Source organism: Bacillus rossius, chromosome 1 (assembly GCF_032445375.1).
Source record: "Bacillus rossius redtenbacheri isolate Brsri chromosome 1, Brsri_v3, whole genome shotgun sequence".
NCBI lineage: Eukaryota > Metazoa > Arthropoda > Insecta > Phasmatodea > Bacillidae > Bacillus > Bacillus rossius.
Window position 1 is genome coordinate 274424215 of NC_086330.1, and position 9481 is coordinate 274433695.

The following is a 9481-nucleotide window of genomic DNA, read 5'->3' on the forward strand; positions in this document are numbered from 1 at the left end:
TAAAATATATCGATCGTGATCAATTTACAGGAACATTCCTTAAAAAATTAAAATTAATAAAATTATATTAAATATACAGCATAGCTTGTGAGTCTTACCTTCAGTATCCTTCCACTGGTAACCTAGTTAGCATTGAAACTAGCCAAGTGGCTCAAATGATGCGCTGAGTGAGGATGAAAGCCAAAACTGATAACCTAGTTAGCATAAGACACTAGCCCAGTAGCTTAAAGGATGCAATGAGCTAGGATGAAAGCCAGAACTGATAACCTAGTTAGCATGGAAACTAGCCCAGTGGCTTGAAAGATGCGCTGAACGAGGATGAAAGACAGAACTGATCAAGTTCATAATTATTATAGTGTACATTAATGAAAACAAATCAATGTTAGCAACGAATTATTACAAACATTTCCTTGATATTATGCTGCCAACATAATTAGGTGATATGAACACGTTATTTCTTACCAGTTTACGGAAGCGATTTATTTTTCAAGGATTGGTTTCAAAACGTTTAAGTAAATCTGCAAGAAAGTATTCCCTTTAAACATCTAATGAAACTTTCAAAGCCCCACAGAAAATTTTATAAGAGAGACAAAAAATGTAAAACTTGTAACTTCCATGCTACAGGCGTTAACAAAATGCATACCTCACAATTTCTTAGATTTGATTTTCCTTGAGAATTAAAATGACATAACTAAGCGAACGACTTTCAAAGACTTCTTACAAGACAATTTTAATTACTTATAGAATACTTCCACCATAAAATAAAAAAAACAAATAACAAAAAATATTTATTTAACCAAAATAGAGTAAATTTTATATAAGTAAGAAGATAATTGGATTGCCAAATTCACTTTTAAGGTTATTGGAGGTAAGTGGTATACTTAAATGAAACTATGTTCCATAAATAAATGTCAAGTTTGTTATTATTAGAGATAAATTGCAGAAAATAATAATAAAGAAATTATTGGTTTTGCGATGTTAAATATAATGGCGGAGGATATAAAAAAATCCCTTTCGGCACAGCTTTCAGACATAGGTAGATTTAGAATTACCTATTTATTCTGAAAATATATTGATATATTTTATAAACATCTGTATCATTTTAAGAAATTAATGTATACGACATTTATGTTCTCCAATATTACAAAATGTTATTGCTAATTTTCCATGCAACGAATGTATTAAACATATTTTTAAATGTATGTACCCAGCATTGAATAGTTTACAAAGAAGTATTGAACAGCTTAGAACAAATTTAATTTTTTATGGCAATTAAGGTATTTATTTAATTATTATGACTTTGAAACACTATTTTTCATCCCTTGCATATATCGCGTGGTCGTATAAAAATTTGCTTTGCTCCAAGGTTCAAGATAATATTAAGACTGTTAAAAATAATTTCAAACGAATTTTACATTAAGAAAGTTTTTATTTTTTTTTTTAAATTTCAACCCATGTTTTTACGGTAAAAATTACTTTCATCAAAAATTGTTTCTTCCTAAGTTTCTGATGAAGTTTAGGATTAATACAATAAATTATAACGGATATGATAGTATATCTGTAATTTCATTTTATTTTATTTTCTTACTTTCAAACTTTGTTATTTCCACCTCTAGCAGTAATGGTTAGGTTATCAAAAAAAATTTTAACAATAGGTTTAGTCAATATTTATACAGTTAAACAAAAATAAGAATGGATTAGGTAATCTACATGGTAGAGAAGTTTTATTTATTTTCTCATTCCAACCCCAGGATTTTTCAATTCCTTGCAATAATGGTTTATGTTATCAAATCTTGTTTCAGACAACATTTTTAGATAATATTTTAAGACTAACAAATAATTTGAACGGATTTGATAGAAATTATACTAAGTGAGTTATAATTTTTTTTTTAATTTTTACCTCTTATCCCCCCTCCCCACACTTTTGAAACAATGGTTCATCTAATCAAAAATTGTTTCAGAAAAAGATTTAGTTAAAAATTATAAGATTAATACAACATTTGCACGTATTCGATGTTATGCCAATGTAGGGAGTTATGATTTTTTTTGTTCTCTAACCCTAGTTTTTTTTATCCTTTGAAGTTATGGTTGGTCGAATCATAATTTTATTCACACAAAACATTACTCCTACTTCTATTACTCTTACAAACTATAAAACTTTCAAACGGATGTGATATTTTCCATATTATGGAAGTTCGAAAGATTTGAAAGATTTCTCGGATTTTTAAAAAGCTTTTCCCATTTCTACTTTTTTTCTTTGATTTTGCCCATTAATAAACTCGACCAAGATTTTATATATCAATTTGAAAGTTATTTGAGAAAAATTGCGACAATTATCGTGTCCACAAAATTTATATATATATATATATATATACACACACACACGATGGTTTTGGGGTATATGAACCTTGAAACAAAAATATATAAAAAATTTCCGTTGGTCGTACCATGGTAGCTACTACAATAGGTAGTATTTCTTTTAAATCTACCTAAAATGCTAGAAAAATTCCCTTTTTTAATACAAATTTATTTTACTCTACAAAAATAAAATTTCCTTTTTGAAGTAATTAAACTGATTTAGTACGCCTAGCAAAATTATTCATTTCAGTTGGCATTTAGTAGGATCAAAAATCATTCCTGCTTGAGAATAATTGGTTCAATTGACTGTAAATTTAAAGGTGATATAATATCTTACTGTGCTTATATTTTCTTAAAAAAATATATTTTAATATTAGTTGTTTTCCTAAATACACACTGTTTTACAGTAAAGAAAACTGGTAAAAATATATTGTGTGGCGTGAGGGTCAATGGCTACGTATTACTTACTGCCAATTAATACCATTGAATAAAACATCTGCAAAACAAACTTATGTTATTATATAGTTTATGATTGACGTATTAAAGTTTAAATAAAGTTATATATGAAAACACTACATTTAATCACACCAATTAAATTTTAAGTCTATGTTTACAAAAGTAGGCTAATATATTTTTGGAGCAAATATAGCCTTAATTTTCAGTGCACGTTTATACGCACCACACTGTACTCTGTAACACGAGTGTCATATTACCGTTGTAACAAGCACAATGGTAAGTTAGTGCTTTTCTGTTTACTTTAAAATTTGTTCAATCAGTTTTATTTAAGTGCTCACCGCTTCAAATTTGGATATTTATTCTAAAGTTTTGAATTTATTTATTTAATCATAGTTTTTTGTGCTATTGAACAACTGAGGGTCATTCAAAGAATGACACAAACAAGTAAAACTTATGAAATATATGATTTCATGTGACACATCCAATTATACAACATACCAATATAAAGATACATACTGTGACCAAACACTTAAAAACATAACACACATACACATATGTAGTTACAAAGTGAATAAATAGTAACAACACGTTTTCCATTTCTTTTGATATTCTCGAAACCATTATATATTTATATTATACAACTCAATTTTCAATCAAACATTTTAATAGTTTTAAAAATAATTTTGTTTAATTATTTTTCCAGTGAAAGTTTATAGACTATTACAGTAAGAATTTTGTCTTAAACATCTATTTTCCAAATTGGCATACTGTTGACTTATATTTTTGAAAGTGTCACATATTCAATGATTGTAATATCGAATATTTAAGGCAACCTCAGATACTATAGCTGAGCATTCAAAATATAATTTTAAAAAATGTAAATGAGAAATATTGCTTCATTTATAGTACACCCATTAAAAAGAGAATTTAATTTAAAATTTGAAAAAAATATAGCATAGTCAAAATGACTGTCATGATTCAGAAATGTTTCCTATTAAAAATACTATTTTCTGGATATTTTCATGTCGATTAGTCAGTAGTTGTGATTTAATTTCTAATTACATAGAAGTATTCTCATTTTGAGCTGATCAAAGATAACCGTTCACTGGAAAAATAATTAAACAAATATACTTAGAGGGAAACGTGGTACAAGTATTTGACCATAATTATAAACAGTAGGCCTATACATATTATTTATGGTTATGTAAATATAAAGTTTAAATTTAAAGTTAAAGTTAAAAAGAATTAGATTTTAAGAAGGTGTTATTAAATGACACCAATTTTACTTAGGCGCTTTGGTTGAAACGTTTATAGGTGTTTGGCCATGTGTAGCCCGTGTTAGATAAAAATAAATAAAAATTTTCAAGAGTTTTGGAATAATGGGAACTTAATTAAGTAAGCTGGGGAATAAGTTGTCTGTGCAGTTGGCACAGTGTTTGAATTTATTATTATGTTTGAATCATGTATAGGCCTAAGGTTCCAACCCCTGGGCAAAACTTAAATTCAAGTGTTTTGAAGTCCAAATATTCTTGGAGGTCTAGCCGTGTAAATGCTTTGTACATATCCGTGTTGCATTTAAACCAATGACCAAATAAATAACACCGATATATTTTTATTAGCTGCAGAATTCATAGTCACTAACATTTCACTGATTCAATTGCAGATTTATATTATTGTAAAATTCATGTTTCTTGAAGTAAGTGATTTGAGAGTCGTGAGTGTAACAAAATCAGTAATTGAGTGTTTAAAGTGTGAGGTGAGATTAATGCATAAATTAAATGAGTAAAATTGAGTTTTATGCAGGTAGCAAATGAGTAAATTGAGCGTCGCTAGTAAGTTAATGAGTGTATGTAGTAAAAGAGTAAAATTAATTTTTATGCATGTAGTATATGAGTATATTGAGTGTCAGAAGTGCGCGAATGGAGCGTTGTGTGTGTAGGAACTGAGTGTCGCGTGCAAGTGAAATGAGTGTCGAGAATGCAAACACGCGAGTTCTCTGCGTGATGAAAGTGAGTGTGTGGAGCAAAGGCGGGAGATGCGTGGAAAGTCTTCTCGCCCGCAGACTGGTTGCATCAACTGGGGCACTGGCCCGGCCGTGACACACCTACCAGCAACCAGGGAGCGTCATCGAGTCCCGTTAGCTTCTCCGCGGCTGCCCGCTGCTTGTGCCGCAACGCGACGTAACCACCGCGTGTCCAGCCGGGCTGACTGAGAACACTGTACACGGTGAGCAGCAGAGGTTGTGGTGAGAAGCTGCGCGATCACGAATGATGTCGTCGTGACGGTACATCCCGCAACCTTTCGGATTACATTCCTCGCACCCAAGCTACGTTATGTCCCCCGATTGTATCAGTGGGTGCCACGAAACGAATAATAATATCAGCGACGTACTTTAACAATAATAGGTATAAAAAAGAGTGAAATTTAACAAGAACGATTTTCTTTTAACGTTGCTGAGTGTGTTGATAATATAAATGGTCAAAACTGGAAGTTTAACGTAAACAATGTTGGCTTGGAGTTTTGGAATTGTAACTGCTGGAGTTTAATTTATTAATTTATTGGTTTATGCTTGCTGTATCAATACACACTTTTAGCAACATTGGTGACACAAAATGTTGAAATGCATCTTTAATTTAAATAATTAAGAAACAAATCAGCGAAAACTTTAAATGCTTGATGCAGAAAAATAGGGGAAAATAGGGGTGTAAAGGGGTAAGGTTCGAAGTAAAGAAAGATATTGAATATTTTTTTAAGTAACTAGATATAAGAGTTATAAATTTAGAATGAACAACAAACACATAGAGTTACGAATTGTATTTTTTTTCTTTTTTCCCGGATTTCGTCTCTTAAGGGTGGGATAAGGGAGTAAGTTATGTTTTATCATAAAAATTTCGTAGCTCGATAACGAATAAAGCTTAGCATAAATAACGTAAATAAATTTGTAAAGTTCTTTCACTATTTTTCGATGTTCGACCCTAAAGGCATTGAAACGGGGTCACGTTATTTTTTATAGTAGTAAAACATATATCCAAGCAAATTATATTACAGGTAGAATACTAAGCAAGAATAAGGTAACAATTATAATTTAATATTAGTTTTAAACTTTACCATTTTTCTATAATCGACATAAAATGGTGAAAAGTTAGTTGATTTTTTTAATTAAAAGAGTTATATCTCTGAATCTAATCAAGTGGGTTGTATTTTATGTGGTATTATTTACAGACATGCAACATCTACCAACTCTTTCTTACAAAATGCTGAAGTTCTACTTTTTAAAGTGTGACATTTTGAAATTTTATCAAATCAAACTTATTTTAAGAATAGGAAATTTTAAATAAACATACCTTAACCTACTTTCTCTTATTCAAGATTTTCCGAAATAATACCTCTTAAGTTGTAACGAGGGTTAATATTATTTGAAAAATAATAAAGTTAAGGAATTTATTTTTTTAAATTATTGTCAAAAATAATTTTAACTCAATATAAATATGAAATTATTATAATGGTAATAGAGTTAACATCTGCTTTTAAAAGAAAGAAAAGGGCTGAGTTTGGATTTTATTTGTTTAGTATATATTGCCAATTTACTAAGTTCTTAATATTTTCATTGGGAAAAGAGGTGAGGAGTAAAAAATTTGGGGATTTTGTTGAATAAATACTAATTAAACTATGAGTCAACTAATATGTTGTAAAATAAAATTGATAGGCCCTATATGTATTTTATATTTCAAATAAAGATGTGATTGTATTAAATATCCTTAAATAATGGGAGGTAGGTATTTGAAATAAGGTGAAAATATTTAATAATTCTAAGAATATCTCTAATCATAGTAAATTTAAGTTTTTATGTAAACTATGGCATAAACTTTGTTAAAATTATTTAGGAGCGAGTTTAAGAATTTTTTAAAATTGTGAAAATGTGATTTGATCAAGGTAAAACATACATTCAAACACTTTAAAACAGAAGTTTAGAAATCAGATAGTTAATCTATACTAAAAAAGGGCCTACGCATAACTACTCTAAAATATAATTCTTAAACAGTTAGGTAGTTAAGTAAATATTTTATGTATCCGACAATTCATTTCCTTTATTTATTCAGAAATGTTTTTTTTGAATTAATCACATAACTTTTTTAATGGTATATTTAAGCAATATAAAAAAATTGTGCAAGCGAAGTCGCGGGATATTAGCTAGTACAAATAACATTAATCACACATTTTCCCAATCTTATGTGGCAATACATGGAAATAAGCTGTTAGGTTTCACCTGTAATAAATTTTCCATGTACTGTAAGGGTGCACGATAATCTGACAGTAAACTTGAAGACGAGTGTTCCCCAAAATGTTAATTTTAAACACAAATTCAGTTCAATATCTTCGCAAAAAAAAAAAAAAAACCTCCATATTGGTGGCTAAAGAAGAACAAAAGTTTTTAGGTGGCATGCGGCATTTCCACGAATATTGAAAATTTTGTTGACATTGACTGTCCCACAAAACAGCGTTTAGTTCTTTTAACGTCACTTACATAAAACCAGCCACTTACAACATTTATTTTAAATTTAGCCAACCTAACCTAACCAACTGTTCAAACTGTAAAGTACCAGATAAATAATTGAGATACCGCAAAGCCAATTTACAGAACTGCCAAGGATTATACAATTAAAATCAAAAGTCCATTTTTTTTTAATATTTTCTGCTGTTACGAAAAGGCTTCACTAACACACAATAACACTATTTTATAAATCACCGCGCTGTGCCACCAAGAAAATAGAAGCCATGAAAATCAGTTGATGACATATGAAGAATAGAATTATAATGAAAGAGATTTTTCATAATTTTAAATACTGCTTATCATCAGCATCGGTGGTTCAGTGGTCACAGTCCGCCCCGTGCTCGCGTGGTGAGCGGACGTGTGCGACGCGACGTGTCTCGTGCGCTGTTACTCTCCTGGTTTAGTGCGAGAGCGAGTTAAGTGTCGTGCGGCTTACACGTAACGTATTCTAAAGGCTTCTTACTGACTTTCGCAGGACCATCATGGCGACTTGCCAACCGACCCCACGAGTGAATACCCTTCGCGTGAAGTGTCAAACCAAACCGCTCGCGTTGGACTTACTCCGATGGCTCGACGAGACCCTTGGGCTGCAGGATGACGAAGTGATTGCTGTACAGGTCGACGGACGCCAACGGTGCGTCTTTGTGAAGTTGACATCACTACTACACTGCGAGAGGATCATCCGAGAGACCGGCGGAACGTCTCAGATACACTCAGCGAGCGGTGAGTCACTACAAGTAGACATAGAACTGGCGCTAGACAACCTGAAAACCGTCAGGGTCGTAAACATTCCCGTGGAAGTACCAAATGAACGGATTGTTTACTCGCTCACTCCGTACGGAAAGATACACACGTGCGTGGACGAAATGTGGGGGGTGTATCGCAAGTTCAAAGCCAAGACAGGGGTACGAATAGTGAAAATGGAACTCAATCAAAATATTCCCTCACAGCTGGTAGTCGATGGGCATCACGGGTTCGTAGTGTATGACGGACAACTCCAGACCTGCAGTCACTGCTCGCAGGCGGGACACCACCGCGCGGCCTGCCCCACTCTTCCGCGCGAGCGGTCGGGCGCGCCGCGCACGTGGGCGCAGACACTGCAGAGTGGCGCGCAGAGCAGTCGCTCGACAGAACCGCACGAAGTGCGGGACCGGCCCACCACCTCTGGGGCGAGCTTACATCCGCCGGCACAAACTCTGACGTCAGAAGACAGGGAGGAGAGGCCTTATGAGGCGGTCCCACTCAAAACTCTGCTGTCCACCATTACCGCATCACCTCTTGCTCCGACTCAACAGGACATGCCCGCCCCGGATATACGACTCGATACGCCCATTGACATGGAGGATGACGGAATGTCCGAATGCTCACAGGAGGCGCACTCCACCAACCCCCGCTCAGGCAAAAAGTCCGGTGGGCGTGAACGGCCCCCGAGCGGGCGCAAGGACAAAAAGGCCCGTCATGCGAGTCGCAGTCCAAGTCGCGACACCGCCCTACCGGACAGCCCGCGTTCACAACGTAAATATTCACTCCGCATTGCCCAGCATGCGATCGAGCAAATCAAGGGGGGCGCGATCAGCATAACGGAACAGAGTGGGGGAGGGAATGACGTAGCTAGTAGCAAAGACGTAGCGGATGACTAGAGTTTTAACAATTGCCACTGTCAACATTTGTGCAATTGAAGCTCCTTTCAAATTTCATGCTTTACACAGCATTGTACGTGCGCACGCTATCGACGTACTATTTTTACAAGAGTGTGCGCTAGAGCGGCTACCATATTTTGACCAATATAATGTGTACCCCAACATCGGCCCTCAAGGGAGAGGAACCATTGTTGTCACAAAGAACCATCTTGAACTCACGCACATCAGAGCGCACGCATCTGGGAGAATAATCTCTGGCACACTCATAGCGCTCAATCCCTCCAGCGCTACTGGCAGGAGCATTATCGGACAATGTGTGAATGTCTATGCCCCCTCTGGCTCTTAGCGTCGAACAGAATGCCAGGAATTTTTTCGCCAGGAAATCCTTCCATTTATAAGGAATGATGGCACGGGTCTTATTCTAGGTGGAGATTTCAATTGTATAATTACACCCAGTGATCACGTTGGTGGACAC